General features: G+C 41.7%; 1 protein-coding gene across 5 annotated transcripts in view; it reads right to left on the bottom strand.

The window, feature by feature from the left end:
* BOC (BOC cell adhesion associated, oncogene regulated) overlaps positions 1–13,514 on the bottom strand; it is a 104,762-nt gene extending 91,248 nt beyond the window's left edge. Inside the window, exons 1-3 of one of the 5 annotated variants that reach the window (XM_069069876.1) lie at positions 13,025–13,510; positions 6,992–7,083; positions 5,181–5,312 (exon numbers count right to left, since the gene is read on the bottom strand). The gene's annotated coding sequence lies outside the window, so the exon portion shown is untranslated. Of the gene's footprint in view, positions 1–5,180; positions 5,313–6,991; positions 7,084–13,024 lie in introns of all 5 variants that reach the window. The other 4 variants (XM_069069879.1, XM_069069875.1, XM_069069878.1 and 1 more) reach the window with 4 other exon arrangements.
* Positions 13,515–14,290: the final 776 nt, after the last annotated feature.

Raw genomic sequence — 14,290 nt, 5'->3', positions numbered from 1 at the left:
CTCTCTCTCTCTCTCTCTCTCTCTCTCTCTCTCTCTCTCTTTCTCTTCCTCCTCCTCCTCCAAAAAGTTTTTAGGTCACGGATAGATTTATTTTTTTTAACCTTTTTTTTTTTGTCTTTTGGAGGACAACTGGGGTTAAGTAACTTGCCCAAGGTTACACAGCTAGCTTTTTTTTGTTGTGTGGGTGTTAAGTGTCTGAGGCCACACCTGAACTGAGGTCCTCCTGACTCTTGGCCTGGGCCGGGCGCTTTACTCACTGCCTCACCTAGCCGCCCCGATAGATTCATTTTTAAATAAAGTGAATTAATTTTGTTCTGTGGTGAGAATTTCACGATCCTCCCCGCTTTAGTTCATTAAAGAACCTCTGAGAAAAAGTGAAATAGAAGCTGGGTGTGATCATTTGGATGATGAAGCACATAACCTGAGGGCTGGTGCTCCTGAAGGAAAGCATCTGAGGTGACTGCGGCCAACAGCTGACCACTCCCTCCCACATGGTATCCATTGACTGCTTTGGATGCTGGGTTTGAGGGTTCTGAAATTACAACTCTGTATTTCTTGAAAAAAAAAAACCTGTCAACCTTCAATGTTGGTCCAAGACTCCCTCCTCTTCCCTGTCTTTGTTTCTCTTCCCTTCTAAGTTCCATTATTCTCTATCCTCTTCCCCATGCTCTTTTTTGTCCTTTCTGACTCCTTTGGGGCACACGTCAGGGTCCTTAACCACCCACCCACACCCTTGTTTAGCCCCTTAAAGGATCAAGAGGCTACTAAAACCACAGGTTACAAACCCTGAAACAAATTGCATTTTTTGACTCTTCTCTTTCAAGAGAAAAGTCCATCAAGTAAAAGTAAATCAAGCCTCCTTTTCCCAGATTGATTAACTCTAAAACTATTTACATCCTTTATCTTCTCATTTTTGAAGAGAGGCCGAAAGCCTTATGACCCTAGTTCTAATCTCTCCCAAACCCCTGTCATCATATCAGAACTCCTACAGATAATAAACTTTCTTCTTTTGGTAATAGCTCCTTCTGTTCCAGTTCAGGGATTAATTCAAAGACAGTAAAGGAGGAATCCAGATGGATTTCTGGCAGCAGGATCCAAAACCCCTTCATTAGGTAGCTCTGGCCTTAAATACCCAAACCAAAGCAATGGAGAGCAGAGAGATCCCAGGTACTACTTAGGGGAACTGTGACCTGTTTCCTAAATTCTTCTCTCCTAGATCATCTCAGGTTATCACAAAGGCAATGGGTCTATAGGTTTTCAAGGTGAACAAAAGCTTTGAACTCATATATTATCTCATATCCTCAGAACACTTCCCTAAAGTAGTCTGAGCAAGTATTATTTTACAGATGTGAGAAAGAAGACACAGCACTTCCTCAAGGTTACCCAATTAGACAAGGACACAGAGTCGGGATTGAAACCAAGGTTTGGTTTCTTGCATCAGGCTCCCAGATGTTTACAAGAGACAAGAGGCTCCCTCAAGTCTTCTCAAGTCAAATCCCCATATTCAGGTAAACGTAAAGGGTTATTTCTTTTCTCTGCAGTTATCTGCAGTCTTTTTCTCTTGCTGCCCTCTTTCTCCAGAAGGTCCGAGCTTTGTCAGTTTTTGGAAAACATACTCTGATCCATACTGATTCTTGCTCGGTGGGAAGATACTTCCTCCAAGATATTGTTCTTATCACCCTATTCCTCTTAACCAGTGAAATTATCTGTCAGACCAAACACTACTCAGTCCATCCTCTTGGCTCTAATACTCTGCTTAACTAAACTTGTTGAGGGCCCAGGATTTGGGGTAGGGGTGGGAAAGGGTATTAAGGATGGGGCACTTCAGGACAACCAGCAGGACTAGATCTCATTTCAGAGGGGAAATGACTCTCCGCTTGAGGCAACTTTACCTTCTAGCTTAGGCCTACTGCCTCCCCTTCTCTCCTCCCCCCCTTGCTTCCAAACCCTACAAACACATGATTAATGATGGGACAGACCATTTAAAACATTCCAATCCATGTTCTAGGTTTAAAGTCTGGTTTCCCTCTCCATCCCACCCCCAACCTTCCCAAATCTGACAAAAAGTCCTTTTATGCTAAGTGGACTGCAAAAGAAACAGCTTTAATGGACAGTTGATTTTAATGGACTACATTTTGTAACGTTCCTCTATCTACCTAGCCCTGCCCCCAATTATTTATTAATACCCATAACCAACCAGAAGAGCTATGGTGATCCAGTAGCTGGTGAGAACTGGACCTGTAATTTCATTAGTAAAGGGAATTCCCAGATGAGGAAACCATCTCTATTAATAAGAGTCATCAATTTTTCTACAATTTAAGAGTCTTAAGAATTGTCTAGGGCACTGAAGTTAAGTGATTTGCCCAGGGTCACACAGTCAGTAAGTGTCAGAAGCATCACCTGAACCCAGTCTTCCTGGATCTAAAGTTCCCTGTCTATAAAGATATTCCTTCCTTCTCTTCCTCTTTTTCTTTCTTTCTCTTTCCATCTCTCTTTCTCTTTTTTCCTTCTACCCTTTTTTCTTTTCTCCCTTCCTATCTCTTTCTCTTTCCTTCCTTCTACCCTACTTTCCCTTTTTTCACTTCTTTTCTTTCTTTCCTCCATCCTTCCTTCCTTCCCTCCTCCTCTTCCAGCTGCCCTTGGAATATTTCTTCAGAAAGCCCTAACTCTTATTATGCAAACCTGCCTGTCACAGTAGCTCCTTCCCTCCCCAAGGTAATTTTTCTTGCAAGCTGCTTCTTCTACTGACTAGTAAACGACTTTATTGAGCTGAACACCACCTACCTCCACTGCTCAGGCTCTGATTAGAGGGGCTACTCTTGGCTTTGCCACTGATTCACGGTATGAATTGGGCAAACCACTTAACCACTCTGTGGGCTTCCCTTCTTGTCAATAGAGAATAATAAGTCCTCCCTTCATGAATGATGAAGGGTGCCTGCTGCTAACCTGCTTTCACCCTCTTGGAAGGAAGGCACCACATAAATACAAAATATTATCACAGAAATTGGCTCTTCATGGAAAAGTCCACAAGAACGAAGAACAAAAATAAACCCCCAATCACAACACCTCTTTCAAGAAACCTGTTCAGCTATTTTCACTTGTATACAAGACCATGGTGTAGCAGCCCTAGAGTTTCAAAGTGAAGAGACTGATGTCCAGGAGAAACTGAAGGAAAAAAAAAACCAAGAGAGTTCCAACTGGGGAAAGTCACCTTATTTAGAGATATGAAACTACACCCTTTCCTCCCTTATGGGAGTGCTTAATGCCCCCATGCCTCCTTTTCGCCTTCATCTAAGACCACCCAGGGAAACTTCCTGGCAGAATGCCACCGTCACAGAGGCTGAGGCCAGACCGAACTTCAGGGCCTCTATCACTACAATAGAATTCTATGCAATAAAGGAACTGGACTGTGGAAGATTTTACCTGGCCCCCATACATTCTCTCTCTTTTGGGATGAAAACACCAAACTCCTAAAGGAGTTAAAGCATCACTGGTTAATGTCAATCATTTTAAGTGTGACTACAACTGATAAAGTTTGGACTTCAAATGAATACAATTCCAACTCTGTTTTGTTATTTTAGGACAACTTCTCGTGTAATACCCTGCCTACAAAACATCCATTCACATTAAAAAAGAATGTCCAGTACTTATGCTGTAATGCTGATTAAAAAAAAAAAGTGGTGTGTGTGTGAAGCATTAAGTTGAACTATTGTATAACAAAAATCCTGCCTTATAAGGATGGTTCATTTTATACAGTATTGGCAATTAAAGAAAGGGCTAGGGCAAGAGGGAGGGAGGAAGTGAGGGAGGGAGAGAGAGAGACAGAGACAGAGATTTGCAAAGTAATTAAGAGAAGCTCTTGATTTAATAGGAAATGAATAAATCAGACCCCACTCCTAATGAGTGGGGTAAACCACATTTAATAAACTTGATAAATTGTAAATATATATATATATATATATATAAATTCACACTAGTATAGAAACTTTATTTGGGGAAAAAGACAGGCAGGTCTCTACACTCAGTTGAGAAGTGGTGAATTAAAGACTTGTAAAGAGGTATACATGGTCACATATTGTCAGTATGTTCAGTTTTTCAGGGTTTTTTGCTTTACTTTGTTATGAGGGAAGACTCTATTGGGCACTGGGTATTGGTAAATGGCAGCAATGGTTTTTTGTAAAGCATAAATACATTTTTTTAAGTTAAAAAAAAAAAGAAAAATCCAGATAAGATTGAGAGAGCACAACAGAGGTTGAAGTTTCATCTTTGGTGACCTGGGTGTCATATTCCAACAGAGAAGTGAAAATATCTGATGTTCCACCAAGATTAGGCTTTTCATACAAAGGCAGAACAAACTGCAAATTTAAAAGACATGTGGGTACTCCCTAAATTATCACCTGGGACATCTAGTATCACAGGTGTCCCATCATCCCAGGCAGCAGTCCTGGGGTCACAACTACATCTCCCCAATTTAGAACTAGGGTCTTTGATTATAGTGGTCAACTGAAGGTTAGTTGGGTTGAAACCGATAGTTGTCATTTTACAATCCATTTCTCGGTGAAAAGAGTATTTTTATATTACATGTCTGTATACTGTATAATGTTCTATAGAAAAGGGATATCACAAGCTGAGCTTATCTAAAGGGCACAGGATGGCGGGTCACAAAAGTCCCTTTAGGTGCCACTCTGTCAAAAACTAGAGAGCCAGGCTGACCTTCTAGATAACAATACTTGGTAACCCTGGCAGCAATACACAGAACTAGAAATCTAAAATGGAAGATTATCAGCATAATCACTACATTTAAATTGAAGGGCTGCTTAGCATAGAGACAACACCTTCATTTCCATGGCTTTTCAGCAATAATCTGGAAGATGAGACAATAATATTTGAAAAATCTTTTTTCTTCATCCACTAAAGATGATGAGATGACTAATTGTAAGCAATTTTTTAAAATTACAGAATTTAAAATTGGAAGGGATTTCAGAGGCTAACTAATGTAACACCCTCATTTGCAGATTAAGAAATGGGGGCCCAGAGAGATGAAGTGACTCGTCAAGTGGCAGAACTAGGATTCAAAGAGTTCCCTTGACTTTTTTTTTTATCATATTTAAACTTTTTCAAAGTCAAAACCTCACTGTCATAACTTTTAAGCTGCAAAAATTACTAAAAGGCACACCTACCCCTCCTCATTACTGCTCAGCCATGAACTTCTTCTAGTCACCCAGGCTTAAAAGGTTGGTGGCATCCTCATTCTTGACTTTAAGAATTTAACCATGGGGCGGCTAGGTGGAGTAGTGAGTAGAGCACCAGCCCTGGATTAAGGAGGACCCGAGTTCAGATTCGGCCTCAGACACCACACACACACACACACACACACACACACACACACAAAACCTAGCCATGTGACCCTGGCCAAGTCACTTAACCCCAATTGCCCTATCCTCCCCCCTCCAAAAAAAAAAAAGAATTTAACCAAAATCCACATTCCAAAAACCTCCCTGAATGCAGGGCATTCCAATTTCTAACAAACCTAAAACTCAAAGCCACCTTGAATTTGGCACACAGAGGTGAGTTGCCAACTACAGAAGAATGAGTTTTTTCAGAGAGTAGGGCTTAACATTTATAAAGTCTGACAAAAAAGAACATTCAAACCTCGACAAGTTTTGCTACTTTCTTTGAATCTTACCTCCACAAGGATCATGTTTTTCATTTTGGTTCCTTTAGTATTTTGTACTAGTCTCATGTATTTAAATTTTCTGGCTAGTTCTACAGTCAAAGGTCAATGGAAAGATGCATAAGTAGATTGTAAACATATTATTGATAATGACTTACATATGAGGCATGGCATAAAAGACTCCACTGAAGTATCTGAGAAAGTACTTCACATATTGTTTTGTCTTGTCTTTCCAACTAAAATGAAATCATCCTGAGGGAAAGCAAGATCTGTTCTTTTGTTCCTCTGGTAGCCTTTCTAGTCCCTACCTCAGTGCTGGGGATGTAGTAAATTTTCTATTCATTCCTGTTTGATAATTGAAGTTTCTCAAATGCACTGGGAACCACACACTCACCTACCTCATCCTTACTCTGCCAAAGGATTCTGGGAAAAAAACACTTCTCTAAAATACTACTCTCTGATTACCTCCCTAGCAAGGGCATTTGGCAATACACTTGATGCAAACCAGACTCATCTTCCCCTGCCCAGAATGTACAGCTTTTTTTTTTTTTGCTGACTCCTAGGAATGTGGAGATTTTCTTCAACATTTTCTCTGACATCTCAGCTGGGTGGACTTTCTGCTAGTGGATTTGGAGTTTTTGCTATGATATCTCTCTTATCCACCCCCCCACCCCAAAACCCCCCAGCCAACTCTATTCCAAACATCAAAGGCTTCCTTTGAAGATAAAGCCAAATTTGCCATTAGGAAAAGACAAATGATTCCCCGAACTGTATTTCAGAAGATGGGAAGAAGCCGGAGTTACTCTGTGTTTTCAAGATAAACAGAGCACAGTATGTCATACCACAAGGCACTCTATATAATACCACTGATTTGAGACATAAATCTGCATCACTGGTGCTCTCAGCAACACAGGCAAGTGCAACTGGTTCCTGTCACTGAAGGCCCACCAGGGCAGCATACTGAGGCCAGCAGCATTGGTATTACTTACTATGCTGCAGCAGAGAGGCTGTACCTGCAGCCCTGGAGCTCTGACAAGCAGAGATTAGAGGTATTAAACAAGAAGCTCTCTGAACTATGGGTGGAATCTCAAAAACCTAACTCTTCCAAGCCCAGTGTTAAATACCTTTTTTTCATGGATGCCATTTTTTCCACAAATGCTTTTCTTTTCAAAGAAAAACAGGACACTTAAGAAAATGAACTACTATACATTTGAAAGGCATATTGTAAATTGTAACATACAAGTGTCCAGTGCTACTTAGCTATAAATATTATAAAACAAGCAAACAACAGCAACAACAACCAAAAAAACAACTTACCTGCTGTCCCTTACTCCCCTCCCTTTATGTCTAGTCACTGTCAGTATGAATGATGAGAAAATGTCAAGGTCACAGGCTCCAGGAAGTTTGCTCTGGAATTTAGGAAAGAGAAAGTTCTCTCATCTTCTTTCCATACAATACAACAATCAAACACTTGGCTGACATTTGTTTTTTTAAGGTACTCGGCCATGAACTTCAATTGGAGTTATCTTCTACAACCTCATTTTATATAAATGACAAAACAGGAGAAAAAAAAAAAGCCAAAACTTCTCCAAGGTCTTGCTGAGCCCCTGAGTTTCTAGTTTCTTGGCTCACTGCTTCGAAAGCATGAGGGTGGGACTAAAATTAATATTTGATTAAGTGCTTACTGTCTTAGGGAGGAGGGAGGAAGAGAAAAAAAATCTGGAATTCCAAATCGTATAAAAATGAATGCTAAAAATTGTCTTTACGTGTAATTGGAAAAAATAAAATACTATTTAAAAAATTGATTAAGGATACACGACCACTTTTTAAAAACTGATTATGGGGGCAGCTAGGTGGCGCAGTGAGTAAAGTGCTGGCCCCCGAGTCAGGAGGACCTGAGTTTGGTTCCGGACTCAGACACTTAACACCCACACACAAAAAACTAGCCGTGTAACCTTGGGTAAGTTACTTAACCCCCAACTGCCCTTCAAAAGGCAAAAAAAAAAAAAATCCAAAAAACTGATTATGAAAATCATTGCTAGCATTTAAATGAGCAGCCCATGATGGCAAAGCAAATATCTGGAGGTGAGTTCTCACCCTTTACCACAAGGCAATTCTCTTTAGAGACACTCTCTTATCCATTCCCTAACAAACAAATGCTTGTTGAGTTCCCACTATGTGCAAGGCAGGGAACTGTGTGCACTACAAGAAAATACAAGACTCATCTGGTCTCAATATTGGCAAACTATGACCAGAAGCATCATCTCTTGCCCACCTTTTAAAAAAGTCTGACAACATATTCCTCAATTCACAGGCAGAGTTCACCACCTTTTTGCCAAGGGAGAGAGGCATGTTTCCCTCTAGGTCCTCTGCAGTCAAGATCATCTACTAATCAGAGTTCTGATGTTGTTTTTCTTTTATGTTATTGTTTGCCCTTCTTTCTCAACCACTGTAGGGTCTATGTGAATGTTGACTGAGTTGTTAAGTGAGTAAAAGTTCTTGCTGATTAATCCTTATGCTTCCTAAGTCACAAACAGGTCCGAAACACAGGGAGAAAGCCCTTTCAAAATAATATAAAGAAAGGTATCCCCACCCATTTCACAGAAGGAATGGAATCTCCATATTCCCTACAGCCAGACAGTTAATCCCATGAAATTCTAACTGATAAGACCAGAGAGCATCTAAGGAGTGACAGAAGAATAACATGAGCAGTAAATGATCCTGGGGCTCTGGGAAGAGTCCCAGGAATCTCTAAGGGCTGGGGAGAGGATAGAAGACTTCCCCACAGTGATGGGATCTGAGCTGGTCCTTGAAGGTTGGTTAGATGGGCTGTGTTTAAGTGGAGAAGAGGGAAAAGAACGTACTTGGTAGCAAGTACAACAGAGTCTAAAGGAAAACAGCAAAAATAAGGATGGCTTCACATCTTCAGTCTTACTGAAGCAAAAGATTCATATAAGAGAAACTGGGGACCAGAGAAAGCGGGACCAGGTCATGGAATAATCAGGTCAAGGAGTCTGGATATTTACCTTGTAGGTTATTAAGAGATACAAAAAGCTCTGAATGGGAGTTATTGCTGTTTGTCCTTCATCTTAAAGAGGACCATGACATCAGGAAAGTGAAGTGATGACTTGCATGTGAATTAGTTTTAAGTGAAGGAGGGCTGTGCAGTCACCTGCCTCACTTTCTCCTCTAGAGCCATCTGGGTCCAGTGGCCAGATATAGATCAGGAGGACGGGAGATGGCCTCTTCAGGTCCTCTAGTGAAGTCAACAAAGGAGAGAGACATGATGAAAATAGTTTTAGGAAGGCTAATCTGATGAAGGAATGATCTGAGGAGAAGGAGAGAAGATGAGTTAAGCTACTACAGGAGTTCATACAAGAGGTAATAAGGACCTAAACTTGGGTGGTGATGGTAGGAATGGAAAGGATGGGACCGATACAGGAATGTGACACAGAAAGAATGGAAAAGAATTGATGACTGATTGGGTATGGGGGCGGGGCAAGGGAAAGGGAGGAGCCAAAGTTGTATTATCCTCATTCTATAGAAGAGGAGATTCAGGAATACATCAGTTCAGGGGTCTTACCCAAGGGTCAAGGGGAGTTCACAGGAAGAGCCAGGTCTCAAACCCAGGTTTCCCAATACTTGGGGTAGTGTCTCAGGCCATTTAAAAGAGGCAACTCTAACTTTTCTCCAACTTATTCCGAGTGAACGCAACAACATCATCTCTTCCCTGACACTGCCATACAAGAGGGTTCCAAAGATTTCATATCTGGGGTGTATGTGTGTGTACTATGCCAAACATTTAATCTGGTGTCATAAATTTGAAAAATACCCACTCAAGTCACTTTTAGGATCTGAATTGTTCCCAAGAATAGAAAATACATTTAATATTTATGAGCTTCAATTTAACTTCTAAGTTTTCAGTCTCATAAGAAACAGGACGGCAAACAATGTTTATGCATTAATTTATACTGAGCTTTTCCTTTTGAATCTTTGGTCTTAAAATATAAAAGGATACTTTGGGGTTGTGGGAAATCAGAGGTGCTCTGCTGTGTTTCCTGGATTAGCGGTCTCCCAAAGAAGCTCAGTAAGACAAACTTTCACTTGGGACAGAAGTGACTGGACTAGGGACTCTTCTGTCCTCAGGTTTTTGTCACAGAAATGCTGATTAAAAGAAAATATCCCTGGGCTAAGAAAGCGGGCGCCACTGGGACAAAGTTGTGAAGAAAATGGGAAACTCTGAGATGACACCTTCTGTATGAGGATTTTTTTTTTCCAATTTTAACCTCTTCCTAATGCATGCAATCAAGTGGGATAAGAGTTACATTACTAAATGAACTAAGGTTTACCACTCCTGTGGAGTCCTGGGGTTTGAAGATAACTCAAATTCTAAAATCCAATTATACCACTTTGAACTTGGGGAAGCACTTCACAAAAATTATTCAGGACAAACATATCCCAGTGCTATAGAATGGAGGGCTGGGGGGAGAGAGGCACAGTAACTTTCTCGCCCAGACTCAGTAACTGGGACAGGATTTGAACTCTGCTTTCCTGCTATCCTGTGGGATGCTGTGACCGCCAGACTCACCTCTTGCCCTCCTTTCTTAACCACTGTGGTGTTTGTGGGGATGTCAGCTGAATTATTTCATAAGTAAAATCACCTATTGATTAATTTGGGGGCTATACAGGCCACAAACAAGTTGCTGAAGGGTTGAAGTACAAAATATTTTAAAAAGCACTTCATAGTGGCAAAATAAAGAAGCTGTTTCCACCCATTTCTATTAGGTAGTGGGATCTGCCATATAGTCAGACTAAGCTAATTCAGCCAATGGGAAGCTTAAAAACTACTCCCACATTTGTGTGTGTGTGTGTGTGTGTGTGTGTGTGTGTGTGTTGCCAAAAGTCTAAGATCTTTTCCTATAATGACCACCTGTATCTGTTCTCAATAGACCAGGCTGGGACAAATGGGTAGTGCATTTTTTGCAGTATAAGCCTCTCTTTCAGATTTTTTTTTCCTTTAAGGACAAGGGACAGGGATTTTTGAAGTTTAAGTTGTCAAACCTCACATTTCATTTCATTGTTTGTTGTCATGAGGGCAACCCCTATCTCTTTGAAGACCCAGACTGGTTCACTTTTGGAAGTTCACCAATTGGAAGAAAAGATATAATGAAGTAGCTCTGATTTTTAAATTATACTTTATTTGCATATTCTCCCTTCTAAAACTCAGGGATCAGAAGCCCTTAAACTCCACTCCTACTCACACTTCGAAACAGTCATTGCTAATCCCAAGAAGCTCCGTTATTAGTATGAGAACCTTCTTTTCTTTCATTTATGTAGAAGCAATTACAAATCCTCAGAAACAATCTTGGAAACTTCTCTACTCAGAGTCACTTTGAAGCCAAATAAGTTTAAAAAATATAAGCTGCTAAAAAAAAAAAGGTGCTTTCCCCTAAAGACATTCCCTTCCCCCAGTCAGAAAAGACATTATTTTTATGGTTTTTTTTTGTTTTGTTTTTTTGCTGATGAATTTCTGCCCACTGGAAATGAAGACTGATTTATTGGCTGTAAATGGAAAGATCAAAAGGCCATGAGAGAATTGTAGAGCAGTTAAGGGGCTAGTCACCAAGTAAATCAGAAATGTTAAGACATGTAGAGCGAGGCAGGATGGCCTAGTGGATAAAGGGCAGTACAGGAATTAGGACAGACCTGGGTTCAAGTCTACTAGTCATGTAGACAAACTAGATGGTGGTTGACAAGTGGCCCAGGCAATTCTCAAAAACAAAGTTCAGAGGAGTTGATAAACTGGACCAATGAAGGGAGTTTCTACACTGGGAGTTCCCTTCCTCCCAAAACCATGCAATAACTTTTAAAATTATGTTAATTAGTCAGTGCTTCCAAATTTACCCTGGTGGCAAATGATTGAGTATAAGATGGACTCCACTGTATGGCAGAGAACTTGGGAAGGGCATGGGGACATCAGTCTTCATCAACAACATAAATTTGATGGAAATCCATTCCCAAGCTCAAAGAAGTAATTTTGGGGTACTTTATGGAACTAGGAATTTGTGCAAAGAATAAAACAAATTTGAACACATGACAAGTTGCTTTTTGGAAATTTTTGATGTGTGATTTTAGTATTCTTAATCAAATTGCCAGCATCCTTTAGGAATCCTTGTTTTCCAATAATGTTGCTTTAAAAAAAATGACCATTCCTTACATTCAGTCTCAGGCTTACTAACTATTCTCTCACCTCAAAGTCCTCCATCTTCTTAGAAAGATATATGCACCACCACAAGTTAAGCACCCATAAGTGCTCTCCATGAACAAAATAGCAACTGTTTTCCTTCTTTGCTCACTCCTCCCCACTGCCCTCTTCTCCACCTCTCCCACTTGTTCATTTCCTTGATCTTCTTTCAATTACCAAAACAAAATCCACTAAGAGCCCAGAAAAGCAAAACTAGCAGAAAGCAGAATGCATACACATACTCCACCCCAACCTTTCTCCACTCTCCAAACCTTCTTCCATCCTTTAGTGCCACCCCGGCCCCAAATACACACAACCTAGGACGGGAGATTTCTCCCATATTACCTCTTCCCTTCATCCCCCTGATCCTGTCTTGCCATTGCTTTTCTCTTTAAACGATTTTTTTTTTTAAATTTAGACATTAATTCACCCTCATTCTGCAGAAGAACTAAAGTGGAAAGTTTTGTGGGTAAGTGGTATCCAGCGGCCTGAAGCAGGGAAGCCGAGAAATGGTGTAAATCTTTGGGGAAGTTGGGGGAAAGCAGCGGCAGGGGTTGGAAAAGCCAGTCCTAGGCCCTCCATTGGTTTGGCGCAACTAACCAGAGAGTGCAGAGTGAAATCAACGAGCTGCCGGATAACCACTGGGGAGACCCAGGGAGAGGTCCCGGGGGACAGAGATAAGAAAGAACGTTTCTCTGTCGCTGCCCTCGATCCCGGAGCCTTTACGCAGACCCCAGCCTTCTGGAGACAAGGACGCGGCGCGGACTCAGACAAACTTTTTTCCCTCGGACAAACTTTTTGCAATATGCCTGGTCCTCGATGCTCAAGGCTCCAGCATCCAGGCACACAAAGATCTGTGGCTGCGGCCCGGCAGGCAACTTCCTAAACTCAGATCCCAGCCTCCAGCCAGACCAGAAATTCACATCGTCCCCAGTCTCGAGAATCAATTGCTACTCTATCCATGCAACAACCCCCTCCCCCAATAAAAAGTCCGACTCTCCATCCTACACTTCACCCCCGGCAAAACAAAACAAACCACAAACAAAAACACCCAGACGAGACTTAAAAAAAACAAAACAACATAACTTCGTGACCGTTTTACTCACCTCTATTCAGCCGGTGTAGAGAAGTGCAAACTTGGAACCCAGGGCCAGCGCTCTGGGATGGCAACACATACATGAACACACACACGAGAACACACACACGCACACGCACACAGCTACACCAAATGAAGAGAGAAAATCGCAGAAGCAACAAAGGCAATCTGAAGTACAGAATTTCCAGGCCGGATGATTTGGTAGGAAGTGATTAAGGAAGGGTTTGCGTGGAAGTGGAAGTGTGTCGGGTGATGGGTTTGGTGTTCAGGGAAGGAGGAGGAGGAAGAACCAGTGGCAGTGTCGGCGGGAGGAGGAGGAGGAGGAGGAGGAGACGGAGGAGGAGGAGAAGGAAAGAGGCATTGCGATGAGGGCACTCGGACCCTCCATATGGAAGGAGGTTTTTTGGATGACTGAACTCTCAAACAATTCCTTCTTTCGCTACTCCTGCATTGGAGCCTCCCATTCCCCCCGCGAGGAGGAGGAGGAGGAGGCAGAGAAGAGGGGGAGGAGCAAAAAGGAGGAAAGAAAAAAAAAATCAGTCCTGGAAAGGAAACTGAAGGGGAAAAAAAAAAAAACTGGTGTCCTAAATAGTTGGTCAGTTTCTCTCTAAAGCACCTAACTTTGCTATCCTTCTTTTTTCCTGAACCTTTCCATATTTTTTTTCTCAGTTTCTTCCTTAAATGTAACTTTCAGCCTCCATCCTTCTCACATTTTCTTCCTCCCCTCTTCTGTTCCCCAGCGTCTTCTTAACCTCATCTTGGATATTTCTGCTATCCGTACCCCCAACTCAGTTTTCCATCCTTCCCCCCCCACACACACACACACACTTCTTCGATTCCTTCTCAGATCCCTTTCTCTGATTTCTCCTGCCTTTCCTTATATTTGCAAAAATTGTAGTTAGCCAGTTAGACATAAAGTTGCTATTCTTACTAGGTGTGTGGTTGGGGTGGGGGAGTGGGGAGGCGGGGCGGTGAGGTGTGTGGCCAGGCATAGAAAGAACCAAATCAGAGAATATAACAATTGAAAATCAGTGGCGAGACTTTTTAGTCCCGCTCCTTCTCCCTTCCACCTTCCTGTCCTTCAGAAAGGGAGTCTACAGAGGCCCAAAGCTGAAAGCTCCCTGACCTGGTCTAATTCATCATATAGGAGATACGAGAACAGCTGCAAAGGGAAAGGAAGGATTTGGGTAGGGGGCGACTTCTGAAGGAAACACATGCCTTTTTTTTTTTTAATGTTAGCTTGGTCCCAGCCAAAATACTGAGACAGGAAATGTTT

Source organism: Petaurus breviceps, unplaced genomic scaffold, assembly GCF_028583685.1.
Source record: "Petaurus breviceps papuanus isolate PSGF00001 unplaced genomic scaffold, PetGlider_PUasm1.0 90792, whole genome shotgun sequence".
Taxonomy (NCBI): domain Eukaryota; kingdom Metazoa; phylum Chordata; class Mammalia; order Diprotodontia; family Petauridae; genus Petaurus; species Petaurus breviceps.
Note: the sequence above shows the minus strand (reverse complement) of the source record. Positions and strands in the feature narration are given on the sequence as shown.